Source organism: Boleophthalmus pectinirostris, unplaced genomic scaffold (genome assembly GCF_026225935.1).
Source record: "Boleophthalmus pectinirostris isolate CB_2022bp ecotype Guang Dong unplaced genomic scaffold, ASM2622593v1 HiC_scaffold_10, whole genome shotgun sequence".
Classification (NCBI taxonomy): domain Eukaryota; kingdom Metazoa; phylum Chordata; class Actinopteri; order Gobiiformes; family Gobiidae; genus Boleophthalmus; species Boleophthalmus pectinirostris.
In genome coordinates this window covers 15499578-15514795 of record NW_026570971.1, presented here as the reverse complement: position 1 = coordinate 15514795, position 15218 = coordinate 15499578, and the positions used below count along the sequence as shown (strand labels likewise).

At 37.2% G+C, this 15218-nt stretch overlaps 1 long non-coding RNA gene across 1 annotated transcript; it reads left to right on the top strand.

Moving 5' to 3' along the window:
- Positions 1–6490: 6490 nt before the first annotated feature.
- On the top strand, positions 6491–9271 carry LOC129409524 (uncharacterized). The gene is made up of 3 exons (XR_008632442.1): positions 6491–6614; positions 8955–9004; positions 9193–9271. It is a non-coding gene; the product is annotated as an uncharacterized LOC129409524 (long non-coding RNA).
- The last annotated feature ends 5947 nt before the right edge of the window (positions 9272–15218 follow it).

Below are 15218 nucleotides of genomic sequence, written 5' to 3'. Positions count from 1 at the left end.
ATAAATGTGCCTAGAATATGGGAAATACAAATGATCTGCAACATGTAATTATGGAGGACACACTTTCACTGAGCGAATATTGTCGAGTCAACAGTGCCCTTGTGGACTGACACTCACCGATTTACGCTCATTTCTGATCTATGTTATAATGTTGTTTCCTCATCACAAACGTAACTCTGTTCCACCTTGTGATGTCATGTGGTAATACAGGAAGTGCTCCGATGTGTTTTTAACCTCCATAAGAGGTGGGGACATGTAAACGTTGACCTGGACTGGAGTCAGACCTGAGTCTTGATCTTTAGGAAGTGAGAATTGACTTAAGTCAAGTTAACTGGGAACTTGACTTGGCCTGCGACTTGAGAAAACTTGATGCTTCTCCTAAAAAAAGTTTTTAGAAAATACTCTTTTAAAATTCTCTTTACAGTTGATACATGCAGTGCTGAATTTTACAGGAACAAACTGGACCATGTCTCCTTGTTGGAAGTTCTCTGTTACTTTGGCTGTAAGTGAAGTACTGTGAAATGGTATCCTCAAATGTACTACAGTAATATACAGTACACTACAGTAAAACAGAGGGAACTACATAGAACATGATCCTTCTATTTCAGTGCAGACTACATGACAAAATAACTGCACTTTTAAATCTGAATTGTTTCTATTCTGACCATAATGATTAACACTCAGATCTTGTCAAGACATTTAAAAAGGAAAAATTTGCATTTCTACAACTCTTACTGTATATAAATACTTACATATAAATATAGCATGACCTTTTAAGTACAATTTAGTTTAAAAATCTAATAAATTTAAAAAATCTAAGCTGCATTTGGTACTTTGGTTTAAGGACTTGAAATAACTTGAAGCTCAAAGCAGACGACTTGGATTTAACTTGGACTTATCGGCCAGTGACTCAAGACTCGACTTGGTCTGTCTTTGACTTGGGACTTGACTCGGACATGAGGTCAAATACTTAAGACTTAATTGAGACTTGCAAAACAACAACTTGGTCCCACCTCTGACCTCCATACACCTTCACTAGAATCATTTGGATGGTTTCAGCCTTGGAATTGCCAATCTCTACTGAGCTAAAGGTAAAAGGAGCTGTCACAGAGTAGGACAGAGCATACTGAGTTTTGAAAATGAAGACAGACTAATAATAAAAGATTACTCAAATAATTGTGAATGAAAGAAAACACAACTCCAGGCATGTTTCTGAGGAGGTTACAGCATTATAACATGGCTTAAGGCTCCCAAGAGTTAATTTTGTGTAATATAGGACTGTCTCTCTCTAAGATAATGTTTCAATCTTGCTCAGATTTCTAAGCCTGTAGCGTCCGTCCCAAATGCAATTTTTTCTAATGTAATCTGATCTGCAGCAGTGTGCCAGATCCACCGATAACGACCAGCATTGGGAGAGTGATTGTGTCCATTCACTCACACACCATTACTCTTCGCTCCTCCATCAGACGAGCGAAGTCAAAATGAAGGACAGCGTGGTGCTTAGGAGGCAGATGGTTGGCCGGGCTGTGCGTCCCGTGACCCTCGCCGTAAGGACAAGCCTAAAAAAAGACCTTGAAGATAAAGTGACACATGTAGCTTCCACGTCATGGCGGCATTATAGCATCAATATCACTTACTGACCACTGGCTATACATCACCCAAAGGTCACGGAGAGATGTGCAATCTTTCCTGCAGCACAGCGTCTCTGGCTTCTCCCGTGAAGGTCAGCTAGCCAACAGAGGAAAGTGGAAGATGTACTTTTGTTGAGGAAATATTTTTAAATTTAAAGTTATAAAGTTATAGGAAGTTAAAAGCAACACCACCCACCATAGCTATAGACTTATATATATATAAAGATATATAAAGATTTATATAGATAAAATGCCTTGAATTTCTAAATATATGGTATAATCTATTCAAATTAAACCCTAGTGAAAGAAGGAATACTCAAAGAGATCCAGGACGTATTAATATCAAGTGGCTCAGGGCGCAGATTCGTAACCTTGTTTACTCCATTGAGTAGAAGGTTACAAGTTTTTTTTTTGTCCAGGGCTAATAAATCAAGTCAGACCATTAAGCCTCAAAAAACATGAAGGTTCTGTGGATATACTCAACTAAACTCAAAAGTAATAATTCAGAATTTATATAGGGATGCTTTACATATGTCTTTGTTTTGCAAGTCTTAAGTAAGTCTCAAGTCTTTAATCTCAAGTTCGAGTCAAGTCCCAAGTCAGTTACAAGCAAGTCCAAGTCGAGTCTCGAGTCACTGGCCCTTAAGTCCAAGTTAAGTCCAAGTCGTCTGCATTAAGCTTCAAGTCATTTCAAGTCTTTAAACCAAAGTATACTATGGTATACTTGTATATGAGTATTTATATAAGAGTTGTAGAAATTAATTTAGTTAATTTTTCCTTTTTAAATGTCTTGACAAGATCATAGAGTGAATCATTACAGTCAGAATAGAAAGAATTCAGATTTAAAAGTGCTTCTCAAGTCTTTTCAAGTCACAGGCCTCAAGTCCAAGTCAAGTCCCAAGTCACTGACCTTCAAGTCCAAGTCGAGTCCCAAGTCTTAGTCTATTTTATCAAGTCAAGTCTCAAGTCTTAAAAATAGTGACTCAAGTCTGACTCAAGTCCATGTCACGACTTGCAAGTCCCACCTCTGCAGTCTACTGAAAAAAAAAAAAATACTTTGAAAAAAAACTACTGCTTTGAACAAAACTAAAAGTATTTTTATTTATTTATTTATTCAAATCACTTTTGTAGTTAAAAGTAAACGTCTGGCACATTAAAAGAGGAATATTAATTTTGTCTGACCTATTATTTTTAATAGACATTTTTATACACGCAGTAAGGCAAGGCAAGTTTATTTTGTATAGCACAATTCGTACAGAAAGTAATTCAAAGTGCTTTACTGAATAAGAAATACATTAAAATCACAATAAAAAACAAATCTAAACATAAATAATCATCATAAAATTAAAAAGAGAGAGAGAGACATTAAATTAGAGAGAAGAGAGCGGAATGAAAATGTAAAACCTTTCAGTAATATGCAGCTAAACAGAACTGTTTTGAGCAGCGTCAAAGTTGAGGCCTGTCTCACATATTCAGACTGTTCCAGGTTTTAGCTACATGAATCTGAAATGCCGTGAGTCCCCATCATACTTTGATTCAATGCAATATTTTACTTTGACCAAAACATTCTTATATGAAGGTTTAGTAGATACACTGAACTAAAGTAATGCAAGTTTTAAGTAATAATTCTTTATATAGGGTATGCTTGTTTACATTTACATTTCCAACATATAGGCCAACCATATGCAAAGATTATAGAGCCTTTAAGACACTAGAGATTCTATAAATTCAACACCCAAATTCAAATCCATGTTATTTATCAACATCGTCTGGAGCTCGTAACATGACGAGCTTAAGTTAATTTGGGTCAACCTGAGTGAAGTCCATACATACCTCCTTCACCATCTGCGAACGCCTGAAGCAGGGGGAGTAGCCAACCGCTCAGATTAATTTGACTTGATGCTTTTCCCAACTGCGCCGTCTCCAGAGAATCACCATTAGCATTTCCTCCACTTCCTAGGAAATAAAGATAACAGGTAAGATGAGATAGCACAAGCTGGAAGTTTTAAATTAATTCACCTGTGTACTGTCAAGCCATCACCTGCTGGAAGTAATGACGCTCACAATCTTTCCTCAACCAAAATATAGCTGACTTCTGACCTCCCCCATGCTTGCGAAAGAAGCTCAGACAGATAATGTGAATAGACAGCACCAGCCTGAGCAGACAAAACTTATCACCGGGGATCTTCTGCTACGGCTTGCCAGAATATCTCAGAGTCGGCATCCCAGAAGAAACAGTGATGCAATGAAATGTGCTGTACAAAACCAGAGGACAATACCGAGTGCAGGGGCTGAATGTGCTCCCTGACTCTGCAGTGCTGTGGCAGTAAATAACAGGTGATGTGTTTTTGTGTGCTGTTGTTGCAATAGGAGGTAAGATGGAAAGTGAAGGGGAAAAATAGTTAAAGTAGCAAAATAACGCAACCAGTATGAGATTGGAAATTACAAACTGGTCTACACTGCAACTAATTCCCTGTAGCAAGCTTATTACAATAGCATAGTTTAAAATGATTAATATTGCTTGCATTTTATAAACCACACCATGGAGATAAGGAAATAATGTCATTTTTATGGAAAATAATTTGTTTCATCAGATTTAAAATTTTAAATGACTTTCTCACTTAGATTTTTTTAAACCCATGTTAAAACATGCAGATTTTGTAAGTATCCATAAAACATTTGCAGTAAAAAATAATGCAACAAAGATCCAAGATGCCAAGTTATAAGGACTCATCATGTGTGACTGAAGAGGATAGAGGCAGGCTGTCGCCCTTTCTGGTCTGTGAGTGGGACTTGGATTTAAGGGATTAAACAGCTAAGGTTTTGATGAGGCTAATTCTGATCAATCAGATTGTTTCCCTATAGCATTTCCTGGTTGTTACTAAATTTGATGGACTCACTTAGGATTGATTGTTTGTGCCTTTGCATACTTGTCGAGATCTTTTTCTCTGTGGATTTCATACTGTGAATTTTCACTGGTGAATTTGTGGACTTGAAAATATATGTGCTGAAAATTTAAAAAGCAAATCTTCTGTTTAGAATTTTTAACACATTGAAAATGTACACTTAAAAATTCAGCTATTGAAATTCAGACTGAAAGCAATTCAAACATGTTCAATGGCAATGAAAACTCAAAACATGATTAAACACTAACATCTCCATGGAGACAAGCAAGTGGTGCACCATGGCCAAGAAAAGTTACACAGTGTATTTTAAACTTGTTTTCTAAACATATTTTTATAAAACATAAGATACCAATGCCGAAGTGCCAAATAGTGGCTCACTGAATAATGCATAGCACCTGTAATGTAAAAGCAACACTCCTCATTATAGTCCGGCTTGAGTGTGTGCGTGAGACTTCTTGAGATTCCCAATTTTTGCCAGCCAGACAGAACTGGCAAACTCCCCTGCAGTTAAACACATAGCGTTATATTATTCAGCCCAAGAGGATTCTATTTTGGTTCTGCTGTACAAATATGCATTCACTGACCTTAAATATAGGCTATTGCTTTGGTCCAATAGGTCATCTTCATAAAGGCTGCAGTATTTATGAGGCCAATATAATATACTGGACTATATCCCATGCTATGCTATGTTTTGTGCACTGCATCGGCCTCTTCTCGCACTTAGTAGCCATGGTAACGTGAGGTGTCACTTTGTCAAGCTATTTTAGGAAACGATAATGCTTTTTATAGGCCAGTACCACTATACTCTCACTGACTGTTTGTGGAAGCAGTTATATAATGTATTTAAAGTGCCTGGATCGAGGGTTTTTGAGCCAAGTTGGAGTTAATGATTATAAATTCAAAGTTCAGACTAAGAACATCATCCTGTGTGGGTGAGTCAGGACCATGGTTCAGTTTGAACTGTTAAGACCACCCACCTGTCCTTTCTGATGTAACACAACATCCCAGAAATACCTAAGGAGAATCTCATGCTGCTGTTTCCATGTGGTGCTCCTCATTGTCAGCATATGTGTGCCATGATAGAGGCAGTGGGAGTGTCAGGCAGTTGTTTTTTTATGACATTATAACATCCAGTTTCAAATGATGTCTTAATGATCTGCAATTACAATGTATTGCATAATATAAGCACATTTATCTTAAGCATCGAAGCAAAAAATTACACTAGATATACAGTCTCTCTCAGTGGAAATGTCACTCTTTTGGCTGTAATACTCCACAGTGTATGCAACCTTCGCAAAGCTACATACATACACACATACATACAGACATATATACATACAAATACATACATACATACATACATACATACATGCATACATGCATTAGGGATGTAACAATAACCAAAATATCGTGATGTCATATTGTTAAAAGTCTCACAATAATATCGTGGGCTGTCACAGTATATCGAAGCACAAGTTCCTTTGCTTAAACGCATAGTTTTATAGTAGCAACAGCTTATAAACATAGAGAACTACATATCCCATGATTCATTTCAGCGCAGACAAAATGAAGAAATATGTTTTTTACTTCAATTCTTGGGTTTATGATGATAATAATTCACACCAAAATCTTGTCAAGGTATTTTAAAAGCAAATAAGTGTCTCATCTACAATTATATCAGCTTCTTCAAAATATCGCAGTAAATATCGTACAATGAGATTCATATTGTGATAATTTCGTACCATGAGATTTGAATATCGTTACATCCCTAACATACATATACACTTTCACATCTATATTTTGAAGTTCTCTGATAAAAAATAAAATAAAATAAAATAATAAAAAAAAAATAATAAAAAAATGCTACAGTTGGATAATTCATTAGCCATACCTGCTTGTAGTTTTTCCCGGATCCAAACTACACGCCGTATCAAAACAAAGATGGCGGCTTAAGAGGAAAAAAGAAAATATCCCAGGGGACTGAAAAACATCAACAGATTTCTTCAGAATCAGTGAGGAATTGGCTAGTTAGCTTCCACACCCAGACTACTTCTTTGGCAAAGTTTCGACTTACAAGGTGAGTTTTTTTTTTTTTTTTTTTAATTGTATGTTGGTCAATGGAGTTAAAACAATACAAGGTGTGGTTTTCTTTCTTTCTTTTTTTTCCTTTTTTTTTTTTTTTTTTTCTTTTTTACTTTAAATACCCAACCAAATGAGTTTTAGTTACAAGACCAAATGTGTTTCTAAAAGATAAAAGAACCACACAATATTTTAATTTCCTTTACAACATTAAAGTGCCTATATTACGCCATTTTCTGATCTATGCTATATTCTCATCAAAAATATACCTGGAGTTTAATTGTTTTGTTTCATTTACACATATATTTTCACACACCAATCAAGGAAAATGCATGGTCTTTTGGTGTCAAAACAAAGATGGCGGATTACAAGGAAAAAGAAAGAAATAAAAAATATCACAGGGGACTGAAAAACATAAACAGATTTCTTCAGAATCAGTGAGGAATTGGCTAGTTAGCTTCCAAGCCCAGCCTACTTCTTTGGCAAAACTCCCACATAAGGTGAGGTTTTTTTTTAAACACTAGACCTACATAAAATTGTGTGTTGGTCAGGTCTTGGTAGTGGGTCTTAGCCATGGATCTATGAAAATAATTAGTTTAGCCCATTAGCTTTAGTAAGATGTTACATTAGAAAATCTGTAGTAGCACTCTGGTGGCTTTTATTATTAAAACTCTTAAAAAGTTTCAAAACCAAGAGTTATGTTTTAATCAATGATTTTAATATAACTTGCAAATTTTGTTTTAAACTTTGGCATCCACCCACTGTTTAATTCAGATTGCGACTCTGAGGACGTGAACCATTCATAAAAATAGAACATTTCTGACACCAGGTCTTCCACTGGGGATTTTCACTTAACTCCTCTGACACTTGCAGCCAGACACAAAATTGCGTGTCCACCTTCTACCTTAATGTCAAGTGAGAAATAGGTCATTATGATGTGTAAGATATTCAAAAGGACCTGATTAAATCTCAGTCCAAGCCATCACTCAACATAATGAGAGCTTCAATAAAATATGGATATGCTAATGAAATATGTATACTTGCAGTGGTCCCCAGAAACTTAAACCATAACTCCCCTTTTAGCCGAATCTTTATAGACCTGTTTAAAGCTGCCGATTAAAGGGCCCATATTACACTATTTTTAAGACATATGTTATAATTAGGTTATGTAGGGTAATGCCCTATATAACCTACTATATTGAGATTTGGGGCAATACATATAAGACTAATACAAGTCCTTGCAAAAAAGGCAATACGAGCAATCACATTATCAACTTATAATGAACCAACCAATGCTTTATTTATAAACCTTCAAATTCTGGAAAATGTACGATTTAGTCAACTCTTACACTTTGTGTAATGTTGAAAGTAAACAACAATCTTTTGTAAAAATCATTACAGAATATGTTCAAAATCCGAAATAGCCAATATGAGCTCAGAGGTTCGGCCATGTTTATCAAAAAGAAAATCAGAACAAACTTTATGAAATTTTGTTTATCTGTTAAAGGGATGGAGCTCTGGAACAACTGTACAGAAAGTCTAAAATTGTGCACCACTCTCTTCCATTTTATAAAGAAGTTTAAATTTTAGTTTAGTTTAAATGTTTAAAACTGCGCAGATACATGAGTTATGATACTTAATTTTGTTGTACTGTTATTGATTGGTTTGTTTCCTTTTGCTGTGATGAAGATGAACTGGTGTTAAGATGATGCTCTGACAAACGAATAAAGGGTCATAAGCTTAAGCTTCAGCCTACACCTTTTCTGTCAGCGTATATTAAATACGACTGTCTGTGAAATGATGATGACACAAATAAATTAATCAATCAACCAATTCCTCATCAAAAACATACCTGGTGTTGTGTTGTGTTCCATTAACAAATGCTGAGTTCTTCTCAAACTGTGAAAACACTGTGTTCCACCTTGTGATGCCATGGTACAGTAAGTTCTCCACTGTGTTTTTTAACTCCGTACTTCTTCACTTGGATCATTTGGGTTATTTCAGCCCTGGAATTGCTAATCTCTACTAAACAAAAGATAAAAAGTGGCTGTTATCTTGAAGACTGCAGCTTCATGACATCACAAAGTGGAACAGAGCATTTTGAGATTGGGACATGTAGACATACTACTTAAAATGGATTACTCAAACATGTGTGAATGAAACAAAACACAACCCTAGGAACTGAGGTTACAACATTCTAACATGGCTAAAAGCTCTCAAGAATCCATTTAGTGCAATATAGGACGTTGGTAATAGGCCATATTGTGTATTTTTAGAGAAATGAACCCAGATTCCAACAGTGGTCCTAACCTTGTCCAATGTTTGATTTGTGTTTCAGTGGTGAGAAAAGTGTGACACTGGCTGTTACAACACAGGCCTTGAACTAAGGTAAAAATAGCATTTCAGTTGAATTATGCATAGAAAGAGAGGCATCAATTATTCAGCCAAACAAGACAATTCTATGTCAATTACAGAGTCGGCATGTCAGATATCTTCATACCAACATATGATTCTGACATTATATCAATGTATTTGTATTGTTGTGAGTGTATTTTTAAAGTTATTTTTCTTTCCAGGAGTAACAAGGGCTGTCCAACTCACCATGTTCTCGAGCCATGGGGAGCTGCCTCTGGCTCCAAAACCAGATCCGAAATGTGGGTATGATTAAGAGTGTATCCAGCTACACTCCAGGTTCCAGGGCTTTTAGAAATTGCAGGTTGACATAATAATAGTGGTCTGTGAAATCCTCCCCGCTTGTTTTATTGTTTATGAGACACAACATGAGCGGGTGTGACAATGTGCTCTGAAAATAGCTTTTTAAACAAGGCCACCAACATCCGTCTGCTCCCACCTGCTCCAACTCGAACATTACCGTAGAGCATTAGGGAGAGCTTTTTACAATTGCGAACCGCATGAGATGAATAATTAGTTTTAGAGTTTCCATTTTGGCCTAATGTGATTTTCAGGCACATTAAACTGCACATGATAATGCAGGTTATAATCTCTGTATCAGCAATTGGTTTTATTGTTGCCTTTTTAGCAAAGAATAGTGTTATAAAAAACCTTGCGGATGATGTATTTCTGGGACAGTCTTTCTTTTAAACCGCTAAGGCAGCACATTTCACAGTACTCACACCTTCTTAATGTTGGGCACACACTCTTTTAGGCCATTGATCACCACAAAGTCTCCATCTAAAGAAACTGTACAAATATAATGCATGAAAACTCAATTACACAGTGTATGAGTTAACCCTTATAGGAAATAGGTCAGGTGTGGATGTGAAGCCATGGGTTTCACATAGTTTTCACATTTTCCATAAAAGAAACATGGAAATGCTCTTAATGGCTCAGTTTGTCTTTGTAGGGCAACAGCTGCAAGTAACTGAGCTGCATTGGGACTTACAGAAACGAAATGTCGATCTTCAGTGTAGAGTGTGTATAATTTTTAGTTGGAAGTTGGTAAACATAACCTAATAGTGCTCTCACTATTTGAATTCTTACTTCTTAAATTCAGGCACCGGCATCAATCATTAGTCAGTGCTAGTGCAGCCTCTGCAGCTCAGTGAGGGAATTCTGAAGGTTTTGAGGTTTTGCATGAGACATGGTCTGTGTCCTCTATATGCAGGTTAAAAGGTTTAAAGCAGTGTTTCCCAAACTTTTTTTTGGGGGGACCCATTTTAAAAGTCATAAACCTTCGTGACCCAAGTCAACAGACATTATTTGTAAATTACAAAATAAAGGTGTATTTGACCATTATTGAACATCAATGAGGATATTTTATTGTTGACTGAGTGATCGTGTCTCTCTGAACAATTAGTATTACTCAAATTTTAAACAATGAAAAACAGTAATTGAACCAGCAATAAAAGGATCCATAAGATGACTATTTGGACATTAAATGTAGCCCATTTCTTTTTCTTTTCAACATTCAATTGAACCTGGAACAAAATAGTCAATAAAATAATTACAAAAAGATTAGAAATTATACAAACATGTCTTAACATTTCAACATTTCTAATGAAATACATGGGCCTGTTTGCGTTTTTGTAGCTCGTTCCAGTCCGGGTGCAGGAGGAGAGTGCAACACACAGCTCAGGCGCAGCATTCAGTCTGTTTCTGTGCTTTGTCTTAATTTTTGTGAGGACAGAAATTGGATATGTGAGAACTGTATACCGCAGACCAACTTGCCGATCGTGACAAGGCGACCCAGAAAAAATCTCTTGGGACCCACCTGAGGGTTGCAGCCCAGTCTTTGAGAAAGAATGCCATAAAGTGCCCATATTATGCTATTTTCTGATCTTTGTTGTTTCCTCATCAAACTCATACCTGGAGTTTGTTTTGGCTCATTCACACATATATTTTCACACAAATCCTGCATATTTATGAGTTCAGAGAGTTCTTCTCTCATACTGAAAACTCTCTGTTCCACCTTGTGATGTGACAATGCAGGAAGTGCTCTGCTGAGTTTTATAACTCAGCACACCTTCACTAGAATTAATTGGATAGATTCAGTCCTGGACTTGCCAATATCTACTGAACTCAACATAAAAGGAAGCAGTTAAGTTGAAAACTACCACTTCATGACATCACAAGCAACAGGGCATTTTGAGCTTTGGGGATGCACACAGCCTAATAATGCAGGATTAGTCAAACGTGTGAATGAAACAAACACAACTCCAGATGTGTTTTTGATAACAACATTATAACATGGTTTAAAGCTCACAAGAGTTTATTTATTTATGTATTGTGTAATATAGGACCTTTAAACCTGTAAGTGCATTACATAACCTACTTTAGAAATATGTTTTGTATTACACCGTTAGTGATGATCAGATATCACATCTCATCACATATAATTACACTTTCACTTATTGTTGAGCATGCCTTTATTATATTGAGAGTGAGATAGCCTGCTTTAATTCACTTCTTTTGAAAACTGTACAAAGCGTAGCCCACTCACAGTCCCCTCCTCTGACAGACAGGACAGCCTGATTCACTTTCAATAGCTTCATTATATAATCAAACCGCTAAACGTAAACGTATGCTTACACCTCTGTGCTACTACATCACACTTCACTTTTAACACATTGTCCCTGTTCAGATGGCAATGACGATGCCTTCAGGTTCATTCTCTCCGCGCACCTGTCTGAGATGTCGCTCCGTACTGGTGGTCTCGGCGGGTGCTGGAGGTGCAGGGGAGGCGAGGCGACAGGTGCAGGGCTCAGGTATCTGACGTGATGCAAAGAGACAGCGCGGTGACTCACCCAGGCACACGGAGCGCTCCTGCATTAACCTGCTGCTGCCTCCAAACGATTACCTATTTATAACCTTTCCACCAGAGTCCCACTCCCGCAGACAGACGGGGAATCTGCCTGCACTTAAGCTCGCTTTTTATCTGCAAAATGGTAAAGAAAGACCCATACACCCTCAATGTTTAATAGGTTTAATAATGGAGTCTTAAAGCAAAAATACAGCTTTAGCCTCACACGGGAAACAATTGTAGTTAATCTGTCTATTTGGGTCGATAATGCGTTAATCTAATATCAATATCGTACAAGGATAGGCTACAATCTAATGTCACACTTGGCTGACTTAGTGCATGCCTGCATACTGTAGTGCACACACATTTTAAAATTACACCAGCATTACTCCATGTTGTTCAGTGTTTAGTGTACATACCTGCATTGTACACACACTTTAAAATGACTACATGTTGTTTAGTGGTATAAAATATGCATGCAGTCTTGTAACGATCTATTAGGAACAAAGTGGTATTTCAGCACAAAAACAAATGAAATGACTGTGTATTGCCGATGTTGTTCTGCTATTAAAGGCGCAGCAGCAATCATTTATTCATAACATTACTATTACCCCGCTCTTCTCTGAGTTATTATTTGTCTGTTGTCAACATGACTATAGCAAGCCATGGAACAAATGATTAGTTTCTATTGTGGTTCTGGAAGCATTTTACCACGGCAAAATAAGGTCCATTTGGCAATCAGCAACACAGTATAAAGCTGAATATATGTAAACACACCACAAGATAGACAAGATGAGATTTTAGACATTAGGAACTCAGTATTAACATGTTTTTAGTTGACTCTTAGTTGATTAAAGGTCCTATATTACGCAAACTTTTTTTTTCCAACTTTATTTAATAACAATTTCCAAATGTCAGCATTGTCAGGATAAAATATTTAAATAAATACAAAAAGCTGAGTAAAACACACACACACAAAACAAAAGCAACTACCAGGTCACCTACTACAATCAGAGGCGGCGCTACCCTTAGGCAACAGTAGGAGGTCGCCTAGGGTCTCTGAACCTGGAGGGGCCCCCAGACAATTGTCCTCAGTGCTAATAGCCGAGGCCTCAGAACAATTAGATTTTCTCTTAATATGACATTAAATGAGAGTAGTTTACTTAAAAAAAAGAAAACACTATCAAAATAGTATCTGATTGTCAAATCTGTTTTAACTGTCAAAGCATTCCCCCCTTTCATGTTAGAATAGACTAATCAGCTTGACCCTGATTTGAACATAATCATAAGTAATGGATGTTAAAAAAAATTACTAATAACAAATAAAACTACTTTCAGCTCTGGTTATTTAGCAGGCTATATTCAGTAACTAATAAGACAAGTTTCCAGTCCACCCTAATTCAAACAGAGATGTGTGTGTCTCAAGAACAATGGAAAAAAACAGACTATATACATATATATACAAAATACAACAACAAAACAGTGCATTATATTGAGGGCCCCAAACACAAGTTCACCTAGGGCCCTCAAACTGCTATCTCTGCTACTGCTCACAATAAACATGCAACAGATTGAAAAGAGAGAGTGAGATAGGACTCAGTCAAAGACGAGACTGAAATTAACAGACTCAACAAACTGAAAAAATGGAACCCACCTTTTCTTACTTTTTCCATGTTGATAAAATATAGAACATCTCTAATCCAGGTATGGACTGTGGGTGGAGCAGGAGACTTCCATTTAAAGGGACAGTCCGGAATTTTGGACATAAGTCCTCTTTTCCTAGTGAGCCAGAGTGTTGGAGACGTGTGGAGACACTTTTTAAAATATTTCATCCAGTCCTTGTATTTGCAGAGGTCGCTGGTGCTAGGCTAGTGCATCTGCTAGTAAATCTGTTATTAAGACAGACTATCGATGTGAATGTCTGTGTTGACAGAATAATGTTTGAAATAAAACTAAACTTACATCGCATCAATCGTTGCATGTTGAGGGACTATTTTTTCATATATCAGAAATTGGAGGCATCTGTTATATTATGTAAGCTTGACTCTGGTGAGCTTCAACTGATGTTATGCTGTTTCCTTCTCTAAAATATACCTGGAGTTGTGTTTTGTTTCATTCACACATGTTTGAGTAATCCCTTTTTATTAGTCTGTCTATATTTCCAAAGATCAAAATGCTCTGTTCCATCTTGTGAATGTCATGAAGCTGTAGTTTTGAAGTTAACTTGTGCCTTTTACCTTTAGATCAGAAGAGAATAGCAATTCCAGGGCTATTATCCTAATTATTCTAGTGAAGGTGCATGGAAAACACAGTGGAGCACTTCCTGTATTACCACATGACATCACAATAGAGTGGAATAGAGTGTGTTAAACATGCCCTTCCTGTAACAGATCAAAAAATAGAGTAATATTGGCCCTTTTAATGTTTCAGCTCTATTTTATGCATAACTACAACCACATAACGCCATCATAATAACCATTACCAACACTGTCAGCGCAGCTATTTTTGAAATCCAGACTAATGCATTTTCACATCACATCGGACTGTTTCCAATCTACACATCAATAACTCCAGCAATGAGCCCAGCTGTTATGTCATCCTACACTCCTGAGCTCGGGCTCCTGTCACGACATCTCCACATTACGAGAAATCTATCACCATAATGATCTGGAGGCCACTTCATTATTCACACAGACTGTCCAACTAAATCATCGTTTGTGTTCCGTTTATGCGTGTTTTCAAATCTCACCACACAGGGGGATGCCATTAATGCGCGCACTGTGTCTCTCGCAGATGTACAGTGGCGCTGATGTGTGAAGAAGTCGAGAAACTCCCCGCTGTCTTCGTTCGTTTGCTTGTGTGAGAGCGACTCCAGATATGAGTGACGCTAACTATAGCTGGTCGGCTCTCCACTCTCCCAGCCTGCACACTTAGCACATTTAATGCACAGCTAAGAGGACAGGAGCTTATAGGTGCACATACAAAGAAGTACTGTGACCTTTTACCTTGCTGATAGAGCCTTCTTGGCTAATTTGACACATATTGCCTTGGTGTGTTGGATAATAGGGACAGCGTAGGGGAGCTTTTGGTCCCCCGGGACTCTCAATACACTCATTGTTACTGCACAGTCACCCAGACACATGCCGTTTATTCTCTGATTGAACATTTGTACCGTAGACCTTGAAAAGTCACGCAGTGTGCAACTTTGAAACGCGTTCATGAAATTGCCTCTTGTAACGCTGGCATTCAGTGACTGTAATGTTATTTTCTGACAGCCTACCTTAGAAGCTCAACACATTTTCACTTACACTGGATATAAAAGGCCATTCAATTAATTTGTTT